At 40.3% G+C, this 14,844-nt stretch overlaps 1 long non-coding RNA gene across 1 annotated transcript; it reads left to right on the top strand.

Annotated features, from left to right (window-relative positions):
- The first annotated feature begins 331 nt into the window (after positions 1–331).
- LOC137141804 (uncharacterized) lies at positions 332–12,137 on the top strand. The gene is made up of 3 exons (XR_010916743.1): positions 332–400; positions 872–945; positions 11,780–12,137. It is a non-coding gene; the product is annotated as an uncharacterized lncRNA (long non-coding RNA).
- Positions 12,138–14,844: the final 2,707 nt, after the last annotated feature.

The following is a 14,844-nucleotide window of genomic DNA, read 5'->3' as shown; positions in this document are numbered from 1 at the left end:
CAATAGGGCAAATCTACAGGTTTAGTGGTAGCATGGTCTCTCAGCTAGAGAACTAGCTGGGTAGTCAAGAGACCTGGGTCTATTCCCAGATCAGCTAACGACCAACTATGTGACCTCAGGCAAGTCACTTCACCTTGCTGTGACTTTATTTTGCCTTCTGCCCTGTGATGGGTGCCTTTCCCTCACTGGCCAGGAAAGGGTTAAGATGGCTGTTGGAGAGGCCATGTGAAAGGCAGCCAATAGGAAGGAGCTTTATGGCAGCCAATCAGGGCCCATGAGGCCAGTATATAAGGGAACTGCAGCGCTGAGCAAGGACAGTGTCTCCCAGGAGCAAAAGGGGAAGGATTGTCAGCACCCAGGACAGAGCAGAGTCGAATGCTCTGAAGCAAGGGCGGCAAAGGTAGTGGGTCTCTGTGGAAGTGGCCCAGGGAAATTGTGTGGATTGTGTGGGAAATGCAATGGAAGGCTGTTGTGTAAGGCTGCCACACACATAGGGTCCCTGGGTCAGGACCCAGAGTAGTGGGCAGGCCTGGGTCCCTTCCTCACCCCTGATTACCATAGGACTGGTGGCAGGACAGCGGTGGCCAGAGTGGGAAGTGGTTTCTAAATATGTACATACAAAGCCCTGAGGACGCTCCTCTTCATGTTAACACAGCTCTTGGCTTTAGCAATAGTTGAGAACAAAACCCAAGATTCCCTACTCTCCATTCCTTTTACTGGCCAATGCTGTTGCCATTGGGGGCAAGTAAAACTTTCCTATTTGGCTGGGAACTGAGGCGATAAAAATCATAGCGGTGGGGGAGTGAAGAACTGGAATTTCACTGACTATCACAATCAATTGGTAAGATCACTTCTCCCCAAATATATGCAGGTGGTGTGTGGAGGGGATGCTTATCAGCTGCCTTTTCAGATTGAATATAAAAGAGTCATCCCCCATCCAAACAGGTAATATTAATGGTGTTAAGTTGTTGGTGAACGCAATGCAGAACTGCACGATGACAGATTAGAGCTAACACAGAGAGAGAGAGAGAGAGAGCGCAGAGACCGAGCGCACACACATAAAACAGAGATTACGTCAAATTGCGATCATGATAAATAGGTTCTGAACACATTTCCTGGGCAAAGTCTAGTGTGAGATTTAGGGAGCATGTAATATGCCAGTATTAAAAGACAGCTGTATTGAAAACTGAGTCCTGCAGGCACAGAGGAAATGTTTGTTGTGCTCTTACTACAAACTGACGTGCAATCACAGCCTACCATGCATGAAAGAAAGCTTGCTCTCAAAGCGGGCTCATACGATATGTTTTACTAAAGGGCAGCTGTGGCATTTGGAAATTGAAATAAATAAAACTTCTCATTATAGCTGAATCTTGGCTATGGTGCCTCAGACAGGTCTGGGTGGAAGAGTTCTGTTCTGCAACGTAACATCTCCCTCTTATGCTGAGAAATATCCCCTGCCTGCCAGCATTGAACTGCTAGCCCAATAGAAAAGATCATTCAGAGATGGTTCTTCCTTCTGAAGTCAAATGAGTATATAATCATCTAAAGGTAACCTCCTGTCCCCACACAAACCATTTCCTCAGGCAGTAAGTTATTTAAACTCATAGACTTTAAGGTCAGAAGGGACCATCATGATCATCTAGTCTGTCTTCCTGCTCATTGCAGCCTACATAACCTCACCCATCCATTCCTGTAATAGACCCATAACCTCTGACTCAGTTACTGAAGTCCTCAAATTACGATTTAAAGACTTCACACTGCAGAGAATCCACCATTTACACTAGTTGAAACCTGCAAGTGACCCAAGCTGCAGAGGAAGGCAAAAAATCCCAGGGTCCCTGCCAGTCTGCCCTGGGGGAAAATTCCTTCCTAACCCCAAATGTGGCAATCAACAGGAAGACACCTGGGAAAAGATTCTCTATAGTAACTCAGAGCCCTCCTCATCTAGTGTCCCCTCACCAGACACTAGAGATATTTTCTGCTAGCAGTCACAGATCGGCTACATGCCATTGTAGGCAGGAAGTCTCATCATATTATCCCCTCCATAAACTTATCAAGCTCAGTCTTGAATCCAGTAAGATTTTTTTGCCCCCACTGCTCCCTTTGGAAGGCTGTTCCAGAACTTCACTCCTCCGATGGTTAGAAACCTTCATCTAATTTCAAGTCTAAACTTGTTGATGGCCAGTTTATATCCATTTGTTCTTGTGTCCATTTCAGTGCTTAACTTAAACAACTCCCCTCTTTCTCTGGTATTTATCCCTCTGATGTATTTATAGAAGTTGTTGTTTATGTATATGTATTTACTTGGTATCTTGGAGACAGAAGAGCCCATCCACAAAGCAAATCTTCCCAAATCCCTTTCAGATTCCACACCTGTCTTTCCTGCAAGGAGGGATTTGCAGAGTCTGTAGAATATTGCAGAGAACTATCTCCTACCATGCTTTATTTCTGGCCTATAAACCCTGAGCAATTTGATGGCAACCTGCAGTAATCTTTAGCATCCTCCTATTTGTCTTTTCTACATTGAAAAATTAGTCTGGATCTTTATGTGCATATTTTATTGCCAAAAAAGACTTTAATGTATCTTTAAGCACACAGTGCACTAGAGTCTCAGGAGTGCTCAACACAGCTGAGGAGAGGATTTGCAGGGAGCTTTAAACCACCTTTTGACCCTCGTGATTCTGGGATCACAATGCATTGATCTATTCGCCTGGAACAAATTATAGAAACCCGAAGGCTCCAGCTTGCATCAGCTACCAGTATTCCCAAGTATCTCTGCTTTCCCCCAGCACTACCTCTTGTGTTGTCTGAAAGGAGGACGTGATGGAGCTCCATGCCACCTAGAGATGCCTGGACTCAGGGCAGGTTCTTACATGGCTGACTATGCCAACTATAGGGCAGCTTCTCACCAGTCCTAAGACAAAGATGGATGTGACTCAGTACCTGTGATACAATGTACTATGTCTCAGCACTGCACACAAATTGAAATGATTTCCTTTAGCACATTACATCACCCAGAGACCACCTTATGAATAACTCATGAGGCAAAAGGAAGCCTTTACAAATATTCCTCCAATTTATGCTGAGGGTCAATGAAATCAGTCAGTGAGAAATACATTCCCCAGAGATGTAAGAGAGGGATCAGACCCGATAGATCATCCAGCCATGTCCTTTTGAGTGCAGGATTGGTCCCTTGGGCATGCTGTCTAGAGCTAGATGCACAAAGAAACATAGGTGTGGTGATGCTGAGCATCACCATGTGTAATAGGCACCTAGAGAATCACTGGGATTCACACAGCCTGAGTTCAGCACCTAGCCTACATACCACTTAATAGGGAGACAGAGGCACTTGAGAATGGGATTCAGAAAAGCCAGCATGCTAGGCGGCTCCTTGCCTAAGCTAGTCAACAGGGGATGACAAGGTGAGGGGTGTGCGCTAAGCCCTGCCCCTTTGCAGGACCTAGACATCTACAGGCAGGCTGCAGGGAGGCAACTCTCAATGGTTGTGATTCTCAAATCCTAAGTTGCCAATAGGTGCCTATATCATTTTTGGAAGAGACCAGGGAAGCGGGAAGGCCCTCATCTTCTATCGTAGTGATTAGGGATCTCACCTGGGAGATGGGTGATGCCTGGTTCAAATGTCCCCATCCACTTGAGGGGGAGGAGAATTTTGAACAGGGAGCTGCTACCTCTCAGGTGAGTACCGTAACCACTGACCTCTGGGATATTCTCATAGAAGGAAAGGAGGAGGGATGGTTTCCCTCTGTCTCTCATGTTGAAGCAGATCTACTGTGGATAAATCTTTTAAAAAGCCATTGGTGTCAGGAGGCTGGCTCTTAGGTCTGCCATCTCCAGCTAAGTGATCTCACCACCAGGCTACAGAATCACTCATTCATGTAGTTGCTCTCTCTGATTATCTCCCCTCCCCCCAATGTCCCTTCACAAGCCTGTTTACTGGCTTGATGGCTTGGTTCGGTGGAGGAATACCTATCTTCCCCGGTTCGTGTATCGCTCTGAGGCTTAGGCATCTGGATGCCTGGAGAGAGGCTGCCAAGAGCATGCTCCTTGGCAGAAACATAGACACCGAGGGAACTTTTATTGCATAAATTTTGGCAACAAGAAAGTTTAGGCACCTACAGAGTTCAGTGCCAGGGGTGTTGTGAATCCCAGACTGGTTACATGCCATTGTAAGCAGTTTCATCATAACATCCCCTCCATAAACTTACTGTCACTTCAGCAAAAGCTGTGTGAAACTTGCATATGCTTCTATGAACTTTGGCTTTACTTTAATGTATGTATTCTCTCCAACCCTATGTGGTGAGGCAGAAACACCAAACCACACTGCTGAACTTAATGATCTGTGTAATGCATATGGATTTGCAATGGTTCATTCAGCCCAGAAGACCTAACACGTGACTGTGTCACCAAAATGAAATGGCAAGAGTCAATCATGAAAAGTCGGTACCTTATCCAAGAACAGCTGAAATTTCACTTTGGGCATGTTTACATAGGAATAAAAAGAATGTGGCTAAGGATCCAGGCTGAAAAATCATGGTGTAGAAATTCAGGCTCGGGCTCCAGGGTTTCTGGGACCCTGCGAGGGTAAAAGGTCCCAGCTCTCAGGCTTCACTCCAAGCCCAAATTTCTACACAGAGATTTTTAGCCCTACAGCCTGAACCCTTCAAGCCTGAGGCAGGTGATCCGGGCCAGCTGTGCCCATGTCACAGGTCTTTTGTCCCTGTACAGATAAACCCTTTGTGTTTCAGGAGATGCAGGGCCAAAAAGGTATTTCTCCTTAGATCAGGTCAACATTATTCAAGTTTCGATAAGCTGATGCATTTTTTTTTAATCCGAGTGGGGGGAGGATATTTTTTTATTTAATTTTTTACTACTTCCCTACTCCAATTTTTTTGACAAACTAAAAATGTGGAACAATTTTTTTCAAATTTTAAAATATTGATGATGTTTGAAATTTCACAAGGGATGCACTTCAATTTTATTTATTTTTAGTGATTTTTTTTAACCCATTCTTTTCTACCAGCTCTATTTCTCATGAAACATGGCTGAATCTATTTTACTTTTGAACCAGGAACCAGAAAAAGTTAACGTAGTTATGTGATGAAAGATTTCTTCAGCTTCATTTGCAAAATACTGTACACTACAACTCAAACAAGAAATGACGTACTGCTGTCAGTAAAGCTGTTCAGAAAATGAGGATTTTTATCCATTGACATTTTTTATGACAATGAAAAAAAAGTTTTCATTACAATTTTCTTCAGTGAAAAACCAAAAATGGAAAAGTTTGACCTAAAGTACAAAAAAAAAAAAAAAAAAAAATCAGATATTTGGGTTTATTTTATAAAAAGTTGAAGTTTTCTGCAAAAAAAAGACACTTCCTTCCTTCAAAAAATAAGCAAATAAAAATGTTTAAAAAAATTGTTTCCTCAAAATCCCAACTTTCTGAAAAACAAAACTAATCCTGTTTTACCTAGCAATTTATATCCTTGGAAGTATCATCTTGCCTCTTTCAAGCAAAAGGCATTAATTTAAACATACTTTGAAAATGTGTTAAGCTAAACAAGAACAAGGAATGAGAATAAGAGTGTCCACACAGGGAGATATTCAGAAATAGATGTTCCTGAATAATTCAATGTGTAGATGTGATGGACTTGTAGCACTCACCTCTGGACTGGGACCTTCTGCTGGTTATCTGAGGAATAGCTCAAGCGAATGCCCGTGTCCACGAGCATGCTCCATCACACTTCCTAGGGGTTCACCGGTAGTCCTCACCAGGACCCACCATGTTCTCTTCTTGACCTGGCCCGCTGGCCAAGCCACAGTCAGTGTCTTCTCCCTTCCCCCTTCCAGGGGATTCTGCAGTCCTGGTTCTACCACTTATCTCAGTGGTCATTGCAGTCTACCACCACTCCAGTGGCAGTCTCGGGGAGGTGGGAAGGGACCCGGTCCCGCCCATTACTCCAGGTCCTGGCCCAGGGACTCTATTTGCAGATCATACTTTTTATGCTAGATAGTAAAGTTCTGGAACACATGAGTGCTGCTAAGTGTTGATATTGGATACTTAGTGATCAGTGTGAACACCAGTGAGACACGGTACGCCCAATTTGCAGATGAATAAGATTTAATGTGCAAGGTTTTCTATAGATATACTAGTTGAATACAAAACCTAAAATTAACTACAATATATCATACTCACTAAGCCTGGAGAGAGAAACAGTTACTCAGAAGGCTATATACAGGAATGGTTTTCTTCAGCGGCCCCACCAGGGAGTCAGTGGCCTCTGGTCCGTGGAGTCAGGTGTTGATTGAGCGCACCCCTTTGTCTAAGTAGTGACTTCTTATAGCCTTCCATAAACAGCTTTCACCTAATTACCTCTCTACTCATTATAATACATGCTAATTACCTACATTGGGTTTTCACCCTTAACTACTTTGTATTCTCACCATAATAATTGGGGTCTTCAAAACAACATCTGGTGATAGGAGGGATGGTGTAAAAATATTCCCCTTGGCAATGAAGCAGTGTACCCCCAGACATTCAAGGATAACTTCTTGTTCCCATCGCCGTAATCTATGTGCAGCTGCAAGCAGACATGTTGTGTATTTTGTCTTGTTATGTACTGTGCTATGCAGAAACTGAGACATCTGCAAGGCTACTCAGTAGTCCTATTCATCTCAACCAACGGGAAGATGTAATGCTACAGGGGTCAGAATAGCCAAGCAAGCAACTGACGCTATGCTAGGCCCGTAGGACAGTGGTCAAGCAACTCAAATTGTACTAGGCCTCCAACACTAAGAGACTGAGCTTTATTTCCGGGCTCCTGTTACCTGACATAGCAGGGTTAGAAAAAGGTAATACCACTGTCACCTGTGGACTTCAATGGCTACTGTTACAATTATAGGTAGGTAGGAAATAGTTTTCCCATCCTGCAAAAGTTTGAGATTTCAGATTTTTTTCCCTTCCCAAATTGTGACAAAAAGTCAAAATTAAAAAAATAAATAACATTTTGAACAAAAAAAATCCCCTCAAAAATTCAGTTAAGGTCAAGGGAAATGTTTAGTGTGAATCATTCAATACATTTTGTTTCATTTTGAACATTTAGAAAAAATGTACTATAATTACATTGTATTTTTAAACAAAGGGTCATTTCAACCCAGTCAATGACATTGTTTTTCATTTTGAAAATGTCCCATTTTGAAACTTTTTTTCATCTCATGGGTGGATGAAGGCTGGTATAGTCTTGTGTCAGTGTTATTTCCCAGCTGCTGAAAGACCCAAAGCAAGCATGAGCCACTGCTCACAAGCCCTGCAGTCTCCAGGGCTTCCCTTACCTGTCTCCAGGCTAAACTGTCTCTGGCAGCCCTGAGACTAGGAAGTCACAAGCCCCCTAGCTTTGACTATGCACTACCACAGGGGAGAATGATAGTCTCAGGCAAATTTGCCGCTGTCAGATCAATTTATCCGTATCGATTGAGCGGAAGTGAAGACCCGCTCAATTGATCCAGAAATCGATTTAGTAAAACTACCTCCACAAAAAGCATCGCACTGCATCGACAGGTATGCATTTCCCATTGGCACAGCGTAGTGGAGATGGTGCGCAGAGCGGACTTTAGGAAGTTGACGTAAGTTATGCAAGCAACTGCCGCCGAATTTGCCGGTAAGTATAGACTGGGCCTCTGTATGCTGACCTCACAGCCCAGGGGGAAGGACAGGAAAGTGCACCAACTAGAGATGTTTGGGGATCGTACATTTCAGTGCAGGAGAGGAATTTACAGACCCAAGTGAGCTGCATATATCTGACTTCAGCTGTAATGTCCTTTCCCTTGAACACCAGAAAGGACATAGATAACTTGGTAGAATCAACTCACTATAGCATTTAATTTTAAATCCTTTGATGATCCTTTTGCTCATCTTTTTCCTTTAAAACAAGGCAAAGATGTGTGCAATCATCCTGACATAGGATGAATAGTAAAGGCCAGATGTAACCCCTGCTGTCAGAGTAGGAGTTCATTTACTTACAGTTCACCTACTTTTCCACATCTGATTGCATCAATTACCAGCAAAACCACAGTTCTCTGTTACAGTCGGGCTCCTGATTGAACATCCTAAGAGAGCAGGTTGCTGAGACACCCCATCAATTATAATTAGCCATCTTTTTTCTTCCAGTATTTTATACAACTGGAGCTCATTAGAGCACAGATTCACATTTCTAATTACAAAGTTAATTTTCCCCTGGCAGATTTTTAAACCATAGGAGTTTATGTAATTTTTTTTTTTTTTAATTTTATTTTTGCCCGAAATCAACAATGTTGCGATGTTTTGCTCAGTCATGCGTTCCTTTCCCTTGGAAATAATAAAGCCTACTCAGAAGACTGAGCTTCAAGCAGTTTTCCTTTCCCACAGACTGAAAGTTCATTGGGGCAAAAAAGCCTGAGCCAGAGTCTCTGATAGTGACTTCAATGGAGTTATGTTGATTTACACCAGCTAAGGATATGGACCTTAGACTTTTGTTATGTGCTGCAATCATAGATGACACCTTATTATATTAGTTAAAAATAAAATACTGGTTGGATCTCAATATATTTAACATATGGGCTAAATTACTCCACCCAAACTGAGTAGCATGATCTGTGCTATAAATATATTTAAGAGCATCCATTCAACGGAATCAGATTTGAAGCAGGAAAAATAGTTTAATCCAAATGGCTCTGGGTACTGGGACTAGGCCATGGTCATGACTGGGCTCAGGAGAAAGGCAGTCCTGGTAACATTCAAGTTTAGAGCAGCGGTTCTAATCTGAGCCCTTGACTTTTTTCCTCAGCTGATTGAAATTTTCTGTGGGGGGAAAAAAATCCAACTTCTCAGAAAAAAAATGAAAAAATTAAAAACTTTCAACCACAGCTGAAAATTTTCAGCAAAAAACTTTCATCTTAAAACTGCATATTTCAATTTGGAAATGCTGCTGCATTGTCTCATGTAGTTGTAGTTTGAGTGTCTCATGCCTCCTTTCTCCTCTATCGGCCAAGATCCCTGGCCAGACTGAATCTCCCATGATGCATCACAGTCTCCCCTCTTACTGAGGCATTGCAGTGCATCATGGGAGTACCTGATTAAAACTGAAAAAAAAATCATTTTAAGTGTTCAGGTTTTTTTCAATCAAAATTTTTCACAAAAAACAGACGATCATTTTAAAAAACCCATTTGTTTAGCTGAAAACTTAATTTTCCATCAAAAAACAATTTTGATGGAAAGTTGTTGACCTGTATTATTTGTTGCTATCTGATGGTTGTCCAGTGGCTTTTGTGAAAAGTGTTGGAGGTTTCAGTCCTGTTCTTCATGGGAAAAGAGTTAGCTCTAAAAGCCACTATCACTAACCTCACACTCCTTGCTGATGATCTCCTCTAAGAATCCAGGGAATGACTGGCCAATGGCAACTGCTTCTCCTAGGTATGGTCCTTCCAGGACACCATTGGGATTCACAGTGTAAGAAAACCTGGACTTCTTCCACCCATTATGCAGTGAAATAGGACATTGTTTTCCAGTTTACTGCCAATAAAAGTTATTTTGTGTTTTAAAATGTTTTTACAGTCAAATAATACTTAGTATGAACCAGTTCTAGAGTCACAGAGTGATGGAGAGCAAGGTGCACCATTTTTCAAACAATTATACACTCCTCCCCCTCCCTCTGTTTCCAATCAGTCATTCAGGGTGGACTGCTTTTTGAAGTGGTACCTTTATTGGAACCCTTTTAACTGCAATTGATAAATTAGGTCTTATTCAGTCCTTCTACTTGAAATGCTTCTGTACTTTAGTACAAGCAAATCTAATTTACTTTGGATCATTTACATCTCTTGAGCTGATAATGCCAGGTTACTTTGGAGGGTAAATTACCATGAAGCATATTAGGAGTGAAAAAGAAATGCTATTGGGATAGTTTCAACCTAGATGAGGCTAGACTTTCTTTCTTTCTAAACAAGTGTTCTATTTTTACCGAAAAGGAATGAACCCCTCAGTAATGTGAATGCTCATTTTCCTTATTGTTACATTTTAGGGCATCAAAAATTTTGCTTGTAGCCCTTTCACAGCTGTGGACAGAGTCTGAGCTCACTTCCTCTGCTGAGTATCCAAAGATGTCAAAAGAGGTACTATGGGTTTTCACAACTTAAGTACCATCAGAGTCTGGCCCTGTATCTTTGACTATCAGTAGTAGCCACGATCTTCCTGAATGCTTCACAGGCCATGTCTACAACAGATTCTTTGCTGTCAACTCGGAGCTCAACCCACAGTGAACTAGAAAAAGTTTGTCCTGAAAAGATGTTTGTGGAGTGTCACAAAGATATTAGCTAACTCAAACTTAATTGCAATGAAGTAGTTACAACAGCACAAAGTTTTGAAATTGTTGGAATATTTCAACATTTTTAATCCGATTTCCTAATTTGAAATTACTTTTGCTTTTGAAAAAATAAACCAATTATCCTGAAAAATAGGCTTTTGTTGTATTTTTAAAAAAAACATTGAAATCAAAATGAAATGTTATGGCTGACCCAAGCAGAAGAAAAACATCTATTTTTCAGTTCACAAATGTTTCGAAGATTTTGGGACAGGAATTAAATTTGAAATCTTGGAAATATTAATGGGATGGGAAATCCATCCAGCCCTAACAATAATACCTGTTCTGTGGATCTCTCATTCTCCAGAACTCTCAGTCAAGGCCTTTCTAAGATCATGGTATTTTCTTTGGGGTTTTTTTATTTGTTTTTTCATACTAACAAGAAAAGTAAAGCACAAATTACTGAGTTAAACATAGTTAAACTGAGTTAAACATTACTATTTACCTCGCCTATTTTAATTTATACATTCAAATCATGAGAAATCAGACATTGTGACTCAAATCAGGCAAAGATTATCCTGAAACTATGTAATTTTTTAAGGATTATTTTTAATGGATTCCTTACATTTTCCCTAAGAATCCTTACTTAACTGAGAATGATCTTAGACTGAGAATCAGGAGATTTGGATTCAGTTCCCAGATCTGCAGCCAGGTTCCTGTGGGACCATGGGCAAGCTATTTCACCTTTCTGTACCTCTGTTTCCTACCTGTAAAATAGGATAATAATATTTCTGTTTCCCAGCCATTGTTTATTTAGAGTGTAAGCTCTTGTGCACGGACTGTCTCTTACTATGAGGATATACAGCACCTAACAAAACAGGATCCCAATTTAAATAGGTTGTGGCCTCTAGACACTACGGTAATACAAATAAATCAGCAGCAGCCTGTGGCTGAGTTACATCTTTAGTAGGATGCACCAGCTCTGGCTTTATTTCCTAGGTTTCCATGTATGCCTCCATCAGCTTCTTCACATTTTTATATGGTTGCATGGCAGGAATGCTGAGAATTTCTACTACACTATCCAACGAGTGTTCCTTAAATTGTTCCTCCAAAAGTGAGACAGCTCCTAATTATCATGGGACTAGAGCATGTCACCATCAAGAACAAACAGCATCACCTGCCATCATACTGTGAAACATTCCATTTTATAAAATGATATGTGGTTATTAAGCAATGAACAATATTGATTTTTGTGTCTCTTGCTTGCTCAATTGCTTCAACAATAACAACATAATGTATACTAAATAGATTTAGCTGATCTCACTAGCTTTATTCTTCTATAGTCACTAATACAGTACTTACAATTTGCATCTGGCAGCCAATTAAAATCCCATATGTCCAACTTGTTTATTTTTATTGCATTGTATTAGGAGCAATTTGACGTCTGTTACAGATGAATGATCACAGAAGAAGAAAAGTTTTCTTAAGACATGGAGATGACAAGAAGCCCTCTCTGGAGACATTTCTGACAGATTGGAAAAGAAGTTTGGTGTAGAGCTGGGTGGGAAATGTTTGTTTTTTGTTTTGTTTGGGGTTTTTTTGAGATTCTGAAAAATATTCCCCTTCTGAGTCAGGCCAAAAAGGCAAAAACTTGAAGAATGTCATGAACCAAAAATCCATCCCCCAGAATATCAGTTTGGGTCAATTGAAATTTTCCATTTTGATCATTTTGAGAAGTTTCATTTCAATTTTGACCTTTTTTATTTAAATAAAAATATTTTAATGTAACTGAAATTTCTGAATGTATAGTTTTACCCAAATAACTGGAACTTTATTTTTAAAAGATGAAAGTGCAATGTTAACAATTTCAAACTTTTTTTCCCATTTTTTTTCAAAATAGAAATTCATGTAAACTGACCCTTTCCAACAAAAAGTTTTGATTTTGATGAATCAGCATTATTCAACGCAAATACATTGTATGAAGAAAATTCCCAACCAACTCTAGGTTTGGGTAACATTTTCAAAAGCACCTAAACAATTTAGGAGACTAAGTCTCACTGACTTTTAATCAGATTAAATTCCTGACGGCACAATTTCCAAGGTAGTTAGATGCCTAAATATTCACATAGATGTGGAATTTTCAAAACCATCTGAGAACATTAGGCATCTAACCCCTGTGGAATTTATCACCTAAACCAACCTATGGGCAAAAATGATTAGTTATTTCTAAAACCATGTGGACTGTAATTTGAGGAAAGTGATTTGTCTTTTGTATAATTAGACCCAAAATGGGTGGAGAATAGAACACAAAATATTAGTATAATTCAGACTTTGACCTTTAAATTATTTAAATTATTTTAATGCTCGTTTTATGCCCTAAGACCCACTCAGTAGTACATGCAAGTGATGTTAACCACTGAAAAAATGCTAGAATAATTTTGACTTGTAGTACTAGGAAAGCACTGCTTTCATATTGTTAGTGTGAATTGTTATTTATACCTAAAAATAAGCGATGGACAAAATGACGTTCTGATCATGGTTCCAAAAATTAATAGTGCAAAATATTCAGAAGTTCAGCTCAGAGAAGCATTTAAAAAATCAGAAGTGCTTGTTGGACTTCATTCAACACTGTTTTGTTTGCTTCCACCTGCAAATTTGCCAATTGCCAAAAATGCCAGACCAGGATTTCTCACATTAGTCTGAACAACGAGAGTCCTGTAGCACCTTAAAGACTAACAAATTTCTGCGGGCATAAGCTTTCGTGGCCTGCAACCCACTTCGTCAGATGCATGAAGTGGAAATCACAGATAGGAGGTGTGTATATATATATACATCCGAGGGTGAGAAACATAACAATGGGGATGGCAAGTGCTAACAAAATCAGTTCAGTTAGGGTAGATGAGGCCTATTCACAACCATTGATTAGAAGGTGAGAATGTGTGAACAGTTACAAGAAGATGATTCCTCACTCGCTCAAGCCATGGGAGGTAGGCCTATCCTTGCTTACAGACAGCCCCCCAACCTGAAGCAAATACTCACCAGCAACTGTACACCATACAACAAGAACACTAACCCAGGAACCCATCCCTGCAACAAACCCCGTTGCCAACTCTGCCCGCACATCAACTCTAGTGACACTGTCACAGGTCTTAACCACATCAGCCACACCATCAGGAGCTCATTCACCTGCACATCTACTAATGGACATTGCTGGCACATGATGGCATATATTACCTCTGCCATGTTCATTGGCCAAACCAAACTGTCACTACGCAAAAGAATAAATGGACACAAATCAGACAAAAAACGGTAACATCCATAAGCCAGTCGAAGAGCACTTCAATCTCCCAGGACACTCTATAGCTGACTTGAAAGTTGCCATTCTTCAACAAAAAAACTTCAAAAACATGCTTCAGCAAGAAACTGCAGAGCTGGAACTCATATACAAACTTGACACAATCAGACTGGGTCTGAATAGGGACTTGGAATGGTTATCCCATTACAAGAATTCTCACTGTTTACACATTCCCACCTTCTTATCAACAGTTGTGAATAGACCTCATCTACCCTAACTGAACTGACTTTGTTAGCACTTGCCGTCCCCATTGTTATGTTTCTTACCCTCGGATGTATATATATATATATATATACCTCCTATCTGTGATTTCCACTTCATGCATCTGACGAAGTGGGTTGCAGCCCACAAAAGCTTATGCCTGCAGAAATTTGTTAGTCTTTAAGGTGCTACAGGACTCTCGTTGTTTTTGCTGTATACAGACTAACACGGCTACCCCTCTAGAACTTTTCACATTAGTCTAGTATTTCTACTTGAAACAGGAAGGCATGTGCCCTAAAATGGAAAACAACAACAAAACTAGTTAAGTAAACTTTACGCTGGAAGTTTGTTTATACAAATCAGATACACACAAATGTAATAAAGCTGGTCTGAGCTTGACGTTCCTAACCAACACGCACTCACTCTCCATCAAATGGCTATTCATGTCCAAGGATGTATATATGCCTTTGGAAATCTGGCCTACAGTGAATATTTCCTTGTCTGAATGCTTCATTGACACTCTGCTGCACACTCCTTGTATGTCGAAGATGTTGCATAAAACTTTTTCATTTTAGTCCAGTTATGTTGTTGTTGTTACTCAGATGTACAGCAAGATGAGTTCCTGAATATGGCAATGAATCAAACTGAAAAATATTCAAAATGCAGAACACAGAAATACAAGTCGACATCTTTCATAAAGTTTTTCCTGACAAAAGCAAGAAATAAAGCTCTAAAATCATTCACCATATTTAACATAGAACACTTTCTAGTATATTTGAAAAGAAAAAGAATTTCCTTTACATCGTAAGAACATTAAAAATACCTTACGGGCTGTATCTCATCCCTTGGGCAATAAAAGTTTGGACATTTCTTAAATAGAGTTCATAAATTAATAGATCCGAAAGATTAATTTCTATGAAAATAATAAAATTGAAGGAT

Source organism: Emydura macquarii, unplaced genomic scaffold, assembly GCF_026122565.2.
Source record: "Emydura macquarii macquarii isolate MOO-44397 ecotype Brisbane River unplaced genomic scaffold, CSIRO-AGI_Emac_v2 contig_3114, whole genome shotgun sequence".
Lineage (NCBI taxonomy): Eukaryota > Metazoa > Chordata > Testudines > Chelidae > Emydura > Emydura macquarii.
Note: the sequence above shows the minus strand (reverse complement) of the source record. Positions and strands in the feature narration are given on the sequence as shown.